At 56.5% G+C, this 11085-nt stretch overlaps 1 long non-coding RNA gene across 1 annotated transcript; it reads right to left on the minus strand.

The window, feature by feature from the left end:
* Positions 1–6219: 6219 nt before the first annotated feature.
* On the minus strand, positions 6220–8476 carry LOC136602491 (uncharacterized). Its single transcript, XR_010789523.1, has 2 exons — positions 8214–8476; positions 6220–6694 (listed from the first exon to the last, which is right to left on the minus strand). It is a non-coding gene; the product is annotated as an uncharacterized lncRNA (long non-coding RNA).
* Between the last annotated feature and the right edge of the window lie 2609 nt (positions 8477–11085).

Here is an 11085-nt window from a genome sequence, read left to right on the forward strand (position 1 = left end):
GCAATAGTGACCCCCCCCCCCAGCGGCCCCCCAGTGCAATAGTGACACCCCCCCCAGCGGCCCCCCAGTGCAATAGTGACACCCCCCCCCCAGCGGCCCCCAGTGCAATAGTGACACCCTCCCCCAGCGGCCCCCCAGGTGCAATAGTGACACCCCTCCCCCAGCGGCCCCCCAGCGGCCCCCCAGTGCAATAGTGACACCCTCCCCCAGCGGCCCCCCAGTGCAATAGTGACACCCTCCCCCAGCGGCCCCCCAGTGCAATAGTGACACCCCTCCCCCTCCCAGCGGCCCCCCAGTGCAATAGTGACACCCCCCCCAGCGGCCCCCCAGTGCAATAGTGACACCCCCCCCAGCGGCCCCCCAGTGCAATAGTGACACCCTCCCCCAGCGGTCCCCCAGTGCAATAGTGACACCCCCCCCCAGCGGCCCCCCAGTGCAATAGTGACACACCCCCCCCAGCGGCCCCCCAGTGCAATAGTGACACCCCCTCCCCCAGTGCAATAGTGACACCCCCCACCCCCAGCGGCCCCCCAGTGCAATAGTGACACCCCCCCCAGCGGCCCCCCAGTGCAATAGTGACACCCCCCCCCCCCAGTGCAATAGTGACACCCCCCCCCAGCGGCCCCCCAGTGCAATAGTGACACCCCCCCCAGTGCAATAGTGACACCCCCCCCCCCAGTGCAATAGTGACACCCCCCCCCCCAGTGCAATAGTGACACCCCCCCCCCAGTGCAATAGTGACACCCTCCCCCCCAGTGCAATAGTGACACCCTCCCCCAGCGGCCCCCCACTGCAATAGTGACACCGGCCCCCCCAGCGCGCAATAGTGTCAACCCCCCCCCCCCCCCCCCAGCGGCCCCCCAGCGCAATAGTGTCACACCCCCCCCAGCGGCCCCCCAGTGCAATAGTGACACCCCCCCCAGTGCAATAGTGACACCCTCCCCCAGTGCATATACCCGGCCCTTGAGCTGAGGGGGCCCGGGGGATCGACGCTGTCGGCCGCATGATGGCTGAGGAGAGAGAAGAGAGACGGGAGGCAGCGCCGCAGGTCGGCAAGAGCGGAGGGGAGGGCTGTTACACGTGGAGCCGGCAGCTAATTACAGGCTGCAGACTCCCACGGCGCGGCCCTCCAACTGATAGACTGCAGCTGTGAGTGGTCACAGCTGCAGTCTATCAGTCTCTGCCGGCTAGCGATTACCAGGGGGAGGGGCTACTGCGGCTCTACTCACCTCCGGAGGCATATTACCAAAGGAGGCCTGAGTTCTCCTATGGGGCCGATTCAGCCAATCAGCTGGCTGGAATCGGCACCACGTGACACAGCGGCGTGCCCGCGCATTGCCGTGCGCATATTACCAAAGGAGGCCTGAGTTCTCCTATGGGGCCGATTCAGCCAATCAGCTGGCTGGAATCGGCACCACGTGACACAGCGGCGTGCCCGCGCATTGCCGTGCGCATATTACCAAAGGAGGCCTGAGTTCTCCTATGGGGCCGATTCAGCCAATCAGCTGGCTGGAATCGGCACCACGTGACACAGCGGCGTGCCCGCGCATTGCCGTGCACAGGATTGTGCTGCCTGAGTTCTCCTGTGCGGCCGATTCAGCCAACAGCGGCGTGCCCGCGCATTGCCGTGCACAGGATTGTGCTTTGCCCGCGCTTTCACGTGCTCAGAGCCTTGCCATGCACTCGTGTGGACACAGGATTGTGCCTTGCCCGCGGTTTACATGCCACTCGTGTGTGCACAGACAGTTATTGATTTGGCAGGTATTTTTTGTGCTTTTTGGCAGGTTTTTTTTGTGCTTTTGCCAAAGGTGATTATTTCTTTTGCGCAAGTGGATTTGGCAGCGGAAGTTTTACACAGGAAAGTGGATTTGCCAGCGGACGTTTTACACAGGACTACTAAAAGCCAAGGTAAGCTGCTGCATCTGCTCATTTAATTGCGCTCTTACTTCCCCTGCGCGCATTGGCGGAGAGGCGGCCAATTCTGCATGCCGCTGCATTGTCCACGAGCGCGATCCCCAGCATGCCGCTGCATTGTCCACGAGCGCGATCCCCAGCATGCCGCTGCATTGTCCACGAGCGCGATCCCCAGCATGCCACTGCATTGTCGCCATGCCGCTGCATTGTCCACGAGCGCGATCCCCAGCATGCCGCTGCATTGTCGCCGCGATCCCCAGCATGCCGCTGCATTGTCGCCATGCCGCTGCATTGTCCACGAGCGCGATCCCCAGCATGCCGCTGCATTGTCGCCGCGATCCCCAGCATGCCACTGCATTGTCGCCATGCCGCTGCATTGTCCACGAGCGCGATCCCCAGCATGCCGCTGCATTGTCCACGAGCGCGATCCCCAGCATGCCGCTGCATTGTCGCCGCGATCCCCAGCATGCCGCTGCATTGTCCACGAGCGCGATCCCCAGCATGCCACTGCATTGTCGCCATGCCGCTGCATTGTCCACGAGCGCGATCCCCAGCATGCCGCTGCATTGTCGCCGCGATCCCCAGCATGCCGCTGCATTGTCGCCATGCCGCTGCATTGTCCACGAGCGCGATCCCCAGCATGCCGCTGCATTGTCGCCGCGATCCCCAGCATGCCACTGCATTGTCGCCATGCCGCTGCATTGTCCACGAGCGCGATCCCCAGCATGCCGCTGCATTGTCCACGAGCGCGATCCCCAGCATGCCGCTGCATTGTCGCCGCGATCCCCAGCATGCCGCTGCATTGTCCATGAGCGCGATCCCCAGCATGCCACTGCATTGTCGCCATGCCGCTGCATTGTCCACGAGCGCGATCCCCAGCATGCCGCTGCATTGTCGCCGCGATCCCCAGCATGCCGCTGCATTGTCGCCATGCCGCTGCATTGTCCACGAGCGCGATCCCCAGCATGCCGCTGCATTGTCCACGAGCGCGATCCCCAGCATGCCGCTGCATTGTCGCCGCGATCCCCAGCATGCCGCTGCATTGTCCACGAGCGCGATCCCCAGCATGCCACTGCATTGTCGCCATGCCGCTGCATTGTCCACGAGCGCGATCCCCAGCATGCCGCTGCATTGTCGCCGCGATCCCCAGCATGCCGCTGCATTGTCGCCATGCCGCTGCATTGTCCACGAGCGCGATCCCCAGCATGCCGCTGCATTGTCGCCGCGATCCCCAGCATGCCACTGCATTGTCGCCATGCCGCTGCATTGTCCACGAGCGCGATCCCCAGCATGCCGCTGCATTGTCCACGAGCGCGATCCCCAGCATGCCGCTGCATTGTCGCCGCGATCCCCAGCATGCCGCTGCATTGTCCACGAGCGCGATCCCCAGCATGCCACTGCATTGTCGCCATGCCGCTGCATTGTCCACGAGCGCGATCCCCAGCATGCCGCTGCATTGTCGCCGCGATCCCCAGCATGCCGCTGCATGCATGGTCGCCGCTGCATTGTCCACGAGCGCGATCCCCAGCATGCCGCTGCATTGTCGCCGCGATCCCCAGCATGCCGCTGCATGCATGGTCGCCGCTGCATTGTCCACGAGCACGATCCCCAGCATGCCGCTGCATTGCTATGTGTGGAGACGCGGTTACCAGAGATTTGTGCGCTGTGCGCTGCTACGTGTGGAGACGCGATTACCTGAGATTTGTGCGCTGTGCGCTGCTACGTGTGGAGACAACACCCAAGATTTGTGCGCTACGTGTGGTGAGTACGTCACCTGAGATTTGCGTGACGCCACCTGACGCAACCTGTCTTTTTTTGCAGATTTGTGCGCCTTATTGCAAAATAACGTGTGGAGAGGATCCTGACGTTTGGACGCGTTTCGAGAAGAATTTCGCTTCGCTCGGACACCATCTGACATCACTCAGCGAGGTAAGCTGCTGCATCTGCCAAATTTTTCATTGCTTGCATATGCTCATGTGTACATGCATGCGTGCCTGTATGCGTACATGCCTGTATGCGTACATGCCTGTATGCGTACATGCATGCATGCCTTATGCGTGCCTGCGTGTATGCGTACGTGCGTGCCTGTATGCCTATGTGCGGGCATGCATGCCGTATGCGTGCGGGCATGCGTGCCGTATGCGTGCGGGCATGCGTGCCGTGTGCGGGCATGCGTGCCGTGTGCATGCATGCGTGCATGCATGCCGTATGCGTGAGGGCATGCGTGCATGCCGTATGCGTGAGGGCATGCGTGCATGCCGTATGCGTGAGGGCATGCGTGCATGCCGTATGCGTGAGGGCATGCGTGCATGCCTTATGCGTGCGGGCCTTATGCGTGCATGCCTTATGCGTGCATGCCTTATGCGTGCATGCCTTATGCGTGCATGCCTTATGCGTGCGGGCCTTATGCGTGCATGCCTTATGCGTGCGGGCCTTATGCGTGCATGCCTTATGCGTGCGGGCCTTATGCGTGCGGGCCTTATGCGTGCGGGCCTTATGCGTGCATGCCTTATGCGTGCATGCCTTATGCGTGCGGGCCTTATGCGTGCATGCCTTATGCGTGCGGGCATGCGTGCATGCCTTATGCGTGCGGGCATGCGTGCATGCCTTATGCGTGCGGGCATGCGTGCCTTATGCGTGCCTTATGCGTGCGGGCATGCGTGCGTGCCTTATGCGTGCGGGCATGCGTGCGTGCCTTATGCGTGCGGGCATGCGTGCGTGCCTTATGCGTGAGGGCATGCGTGCGTGCCTTATGCGTGAGGGCATGCGTGCGTGCCTTATGCGTGAGGGCATGCGTGCGTGCCTTATGCGTGAGGGCATGCGTGCGTGCCTTATGCGTGAGGGCATGCGTGCATGCCTTATGCGTGAGGGCATGCCTTATGCGTGCGTGCCTTATGCGTGCGTGCCTTATGCGTGCGTGCCTTATGCGTACGTGCATGCCTGTATGCGTGCGTGCATGCCTGTATGCGTACATGCGCGCATTATGTGTACACGCATTATGCGTACACGCATGCCTGTGTGTACACGCATGCCTGTATGCGTACACACATGCATGCCTGTATGCGTACACGCGTGCCTGTATGCGGACATGCACGCGTGCCTGTATGCGGACATGCACGCGTGCCTGTATGCGGACGTGCGTATGCATGCATTTATGTATAGATGTATGCATGCATAGATGTATGCATGCATAGATGTATGCATGCATAGATGCATGTATGCATAGATGCATGTATGCATAGATGCATGTATGCATAGATGCATGCATGTATGCATAGATGCATGCATGTATGCATAGATGCATGCATGTATGCATAGATGCATGCATGTATGCATAGATGCATGTATGCATAGAGGCATGCATGCATAGATGCATGCATAGATGCATGCATGCATGCATAGATGCATGCATAATTCTTCTGACCTGGTTGGGGGAGTAGTGGTCATTGTAAGTGGGTTGAGCGGATCTAGGAATCAGTAATACTGGTGGGATGTGACTGTTAACCTGCTGATTTCTCGTAATTTCCTGCTGATCTGACGTCCTTGAGAACGGGAAGGCTGGCAGACAGTGAAGAGACCCTCGTCGTTCAGCAATCTTTAAACCCTTCTTTTAATGCACTGTTTTTTTCCCAGTGACTCCCTTGTTTTTAATACGCTTTTTAAAAAAAATAATTATGACGGAGGATCCTGAAAAACTGCACAATATTTTACTGCAATGCATTAAACAGAAAAGACCCATAAACACAGCGGCCTTTTGTCTATGTCACAAAGGCTGCTAGGTGTCATAATTAAGGATGAGCGAGTATACTTGCTAAGGTACTACTCGTTCGAGTAATGTGCCTTAGGCGAGTATCTCCCTGCTCGTCCTTAAAGATTCGGGGGCCGCCGCGAGGGAGAGCGGGGAGGAACGGAGGGGAGATCTCTCTCTATCTCCCCTGCGACTCACCTGTCAGCCGCAGCGGTCCCCGAATCTTTATGGACGAGCAGGGAGATACTCGTCTAAGGCACATTACTTGAACGAGTAGTGCCTTAGCGAGTATACTCGCTCATCCTTAATTATGACACCTAGCAGCCTTTGCAAACTTGGATTGGTGTAGGAAAACTAAGTGTTCCTCAAAATTCTGAAAAGTAATGTTAAATTTGTACGTCTCCTAGATGGAAAAAATAAATGTACAAAAGTTTTAAACCGTGCTTCCAGAATAAAGTGAACAGATGGAAATCTATATGTTCGCAGAGATTTGTACAGAATGTTTGCACTTATTTTATATATGACATTTGACAATGTGAAAAAATGAAAATTCAAAATTGTGCAAAGTAGCAATTTTAATAAATATACACAACTTTTAACAGTCCTTTTTTACTACCTAACAGAAGTACAACAAGGGGAAGAAAAAAATGTCACAGTCACTTGGATATGCAAAACCTTTACGGACTTATGATATGTCAAGTGACACATGTAAAGTTCCAAGTTTTCAGTCTGTCACTAAGGCGCAAACAGGCTTGTTCTCTAAGGGGATAAATAGCTTAGTGTATAAACTGTGAACCGACTAACGAGGGACAGTGAGCAGCATCACATGCAACCTGACAATCTTCATCGTACTGCTCCATCAGATCCTGATGATGGATTTCCATAGCAGGTGATGGGCCATTTCCAGCTTTTAAGCATCCTCCGGAGCCAACATCTGGGAACTTCTGGCTCTCTGGTGATTCAACTCTGTGGTTGTGAGCACCGGAAACGGTTACCACAGTGCAGTATTCTGACCAAAACGTATCAGCTGACCTAGAAGGAGGAAGAAAAAAAAAATTAACCCTGCCTGCAATTGGCTTAATTCCGTGGGTTTTCATAGTTCTTGCACTGTCCCTGCTTTTCTTCACTCCTACTTTAATAGATAAAGACATCGTATTTGGACAATTGGTATGTTTCTCCGAAGGTTTGTTCAGTTAGTGCAGATTAGGTGCAGTATTGGGATGGAACCTGTACGTTTGCTAAAAAAAGGAATTAAATGCTCAAATCTAATGTTATGTCTTTTTCGCCTAATAAGACGAATTTAACACAGCAAGTGTGTGAGAGAGAGAGAGGGGGTGGCTGAGTAAGTGGGTGAGCATACATGCATGTATACATACATGCATGCACACAGGCACGCGTGCGTGTACGCATACAGGCACGCGTGCGTGTACGCATACAGGCACGCGTGCGTGTACGCATACAGGCACGCGTGCGTGTACGCATACAGGCACGCGTGCGTGTACGCATACAGGCACGCGTGCGTGTACGCATACAGGCACGCGTGCGTGTACGCATACAGGCACGCGTGCGTGTACGCATACAGGCACGCGTGCGTGTACGCATACAGGCACGCGTGCGTGTACGCATACAGGCATGCGTGTACACACAGGCATGCGTGTACGCACACAGGCATGCGTGTACACACAGGCATGCGTGTACGCATAATGCGTGTACGCATAATGCGCGCATGTACGCATAAGGCATGCACGCACGCATACAGGCATGCATGTACGCATAAGGCATGCACTCACGCATAAGGCCCGCACGCATAAGGCATGCACGCATGCCCAAGGCCCGCACGCATAAGGCATGCACGCATGCCCAAGGCCCGCACGCATAAGGCATGCACGCATGCCCAAGGCCCGCACGCATAAGGCATGCACGCATGCCCAAGGCCCGCACGCATAAGGCATGCACGCATGCCCTCACGCATAAGGCATGCACGCATGCCCGCACGCATAAGGCATGCACGCATAAGGCACGCATGCCCGCACGCATAAGGCACGCATGCCCGCACGCATAAGGCACGCATGCCCGCACGCATAAGGCACGCACGCATAAGGCATGCACGCATAAGGCATGCACGCATAAGGCCCGCACGCATAAGGCATGCACGCATAAGGCCCGCACGCATAAGGCCCGCACGCATAAGGCCCGCACGCATAAGGCATGCACGCATAAGGCCCGCACGCATAAGGCATGCACGCATGCCCGCACGCATACGGCATGCACGCATGCCCTCACGCATACGGCATGCACGCATGCATGCACGCATGCCCGCACGCATACGGCACGCATGCCCGCACGCATACGGCACGCATGCCCGCACGCATACGGCATGCATGCCCGCACATAGGCATACAGGCACGCACGTACGCATACACGCATAAGGCATGCATGCATGTACGCATACAGGCATGTACGCATACAGGCATGTACGCATACAGGCACGCATGCATGTACACATGAGCATATGCAAGCAATGAAAAATTTGGCAGATGCAGCAGCTTACCTCGCTGAGTGATGTCAGATGGTGTCCGAGCGAAGCGAAATTCTTCTCGAAACGCGTCCAAACGTCAGGATCCTCTCCACACGTTATTTTGCAATAAGGCGCACAAATCTGCAAAAAAAGACAGGTTGCGTCAGGTGGCGTCACGCAAATCTCAGGTGACGTACTCACCACACGTAGCGCACAAATCTTGGGTGTTGTCTCCACACGTAGCAGCGCACAGCGCACAAATCTCAGGTAATCGCGTCTCCACACGTAGCAGCGCACAGCGCACAAATCTCGTAACCGCGTCTCCACACATAGCAATGCAGCGGCATGCTGGGGATCGTGCTCGTGGACAATGCAGCGGCGACCATGCATGCAGCGGCATGCTGGGGATCGCGGCGACAATGCAGCGGCATGCTGGGGATCGCGCTCGTGGACAATGCAGCGGCGACCATGCATGCAGCGGCATGCTGGGGATCGCGGCGACAATGCAGCGGCATGCTGGGGATCGCGCTCGTGGACAATGCAGCGGCATGGCGACAATGCAGTGGCATGCTGGGGATCGCGCTCGTGGACAATGCAGCGGCATGCTGGGGATCGCGGCGACAATGCAGCGGCATGCTGGGGATCGCGCTCGTGGACAATGCAGCGGCATGCTGGGGATCGCGCTCGTGGACAATGCAGCGGCATGGCGACAATGCAGTGGCATGCTGGGGATCGCGGCGACAATGCAGCGGCATGCTGGGGATCGCGCTCGTGGACAATGCAGCGGCATGGCGACAATGCAGCGGCATGCTGGGGATCGCGGCGACAATGCAGCGGCATGCTGGGGATCGCGCTCGTGGACAATGCAGCGGCATGGCGACAATGCAGTGGCATGCTGGGGATCGCGCTCGTGGACAATGCAGCGGCATGCTGGGGATCGCGGCGACAATGCAGCGGCATGCTGGGGATCGCGCTCGTGGACAATGCAGCGGCATGCTGGGGATCGCGCTCGTGGACAATGCAGCGGCATGGCGACAATGCAGCGGCATGCTGGGGATCGCGGCGACAATGCAGCGGCATGCTGGGGATCGCGCTCGTGGACAATGCAGCGGCATGGCGACAATGCAGCGGCATGCTGGGGATCGCGGCGACAATGCAGCGGCATGCTGGGGATCGCGCTCGTGGACAATGCAGCGGCATGCTGGGGATCGCGCTCGTGGACAATGCAGCGGCATGCTGGGGATCGCGCTCGTGGACAATGCAGCGGCATGCAGAATTGGCCGCCTCTCCGCCAATGCGCGCAGGGGAAGTAAGAGCGCAATTAAATGAGCAGATGCAGCAGCTTACCTTGGCTTTTAGTAGTCCTGTGTAAAACGTCCGCTGGCAAATCCACTTTCCTGTGTAAAACTTCCGCTGCCAAATCCACTTGCGCAAAAGAAATAATCACCTTTGGCAAAAGCACAAAAAAAACCTGCCAAAAAGCACAAAAAATACCTGCCAAAAAGCACAAAAAATACCTGCCAAATCAATAACTGTCTGTGCACACACGAGTGGCATGTAAACCGCGGGCAAGGCACAATCCTGTGTCCACACGAGTGCATGGCAAGGCTCTGAGCACGTGAAAGCGCGGGCAAAGCACAATCCTGTGCACGGCAATGCGCGGGCACGCCGCTGTTGGCTGAATCGGCCGCACAGGAGAACTCAGGCAGCACAATCCTGTGCACGGCAATGCGCGGGCACGCCGCTGTGTCACGTGGTGCCGATTCCAGCCAGCTGATTGGCTGAATCGGCCCCATAGGAGAACTCAGGCCTCCTTTGGTAATATGCCCTCCGGAGCGCTGTATGCACAGGACCTGTGGCTGCAGATCACATGACCAGGCTCTGGTCATGTGATCAAAAGACGGGGACTTTCCATTACAGGCTGCCCAGAGACTGCTGCAGAGGTGAGTAGAGAAGGAATTATAATTATATATGTATAGCTGGTATAAGTTATATCAGCTGTATATATATAATTATATAGAGGGAATACACAGGTTACACCAGCCTTGGCCAGACATGCCACTATATACAGGGGGATACACAAACACACACACATACATTATATATATATATATATATATATATATATCACACACATACATATACACACACACATATATATATATATATACACACACACACACACACAAGGCTCTCACCCTGCAGCTGCTCCTCCTCAGCGATGCTCTCCTTGCTGCAGAGATCATGTTCTCTGCACTCCCCTTCCCTCCTCCGCGGCCGTTGTCAGTCTGCTATCGGCACTCCTCTATTACTGTCTGCATTAGACAGAACAAGCCGAGAGCAGACTGCCTACTGACAGCAGCACGGAGGAGTGAGGGAACTTACTGCATAGGCGGCGGGCCGGATTCGGCCCGCGGGCATTGTTTGACACCTGTGCTCTAGATCATACAAACTTCTAGGCTGTGGGAGTTGCCGTCCTAAATGCGCAGACCGGTGCCAGCGGCCGGCGAGTGACGTTTCTGTGCGGGGCTCTGCGACCCCCGCACAGAAATAGAGCATGCCGCGGTTTGTTTTCCACGTGTGATTTCGCGCGGACAAACCGCGGCCGTCTGCCTAGGATTGCGTTTTCTAACGCAATCCTATGGCAGCTTCCATGGGTGGAAATTCTGCGGGAAATCCGGCAGCGGAATTTCCGCCCGTGTGCACGGGGCCTAAGGCTGCTCTAAGACGTGCATTCAGAAAACACAGCTTAAAATCGTGGGTTTTTTACCTCAATTTTTAGCAGCACTTTTGAACGCATGGTAAAGCGGTTTTAATGCACCCCACAATTGTGATGGGTGGGGAGGTGCGTTAGAAAACGCAAATACAGGACAGATAGCGCTTAAAAATCACCGCTTCCGAGCTC

This window comes from Eleutherodactylus coqui, unplaced genomic scaffold, assembly GCF_035609145.1.
Source record: "Eleutherodactylus coqui strain aEleCoq1 unplaced genomic scaffold, aEleCoq1.hap1 HAP1_SCAFFOLD_86, whole genome shotgun sequence".
NCBI classification, from domain to species: domain Eukaryota; kingdom Metazoa; phylum Chordata; class Amphibia; order Anura; family Eleutherodactylidae; genus Eleutherodactylus; species Eleutherodactylus coqui.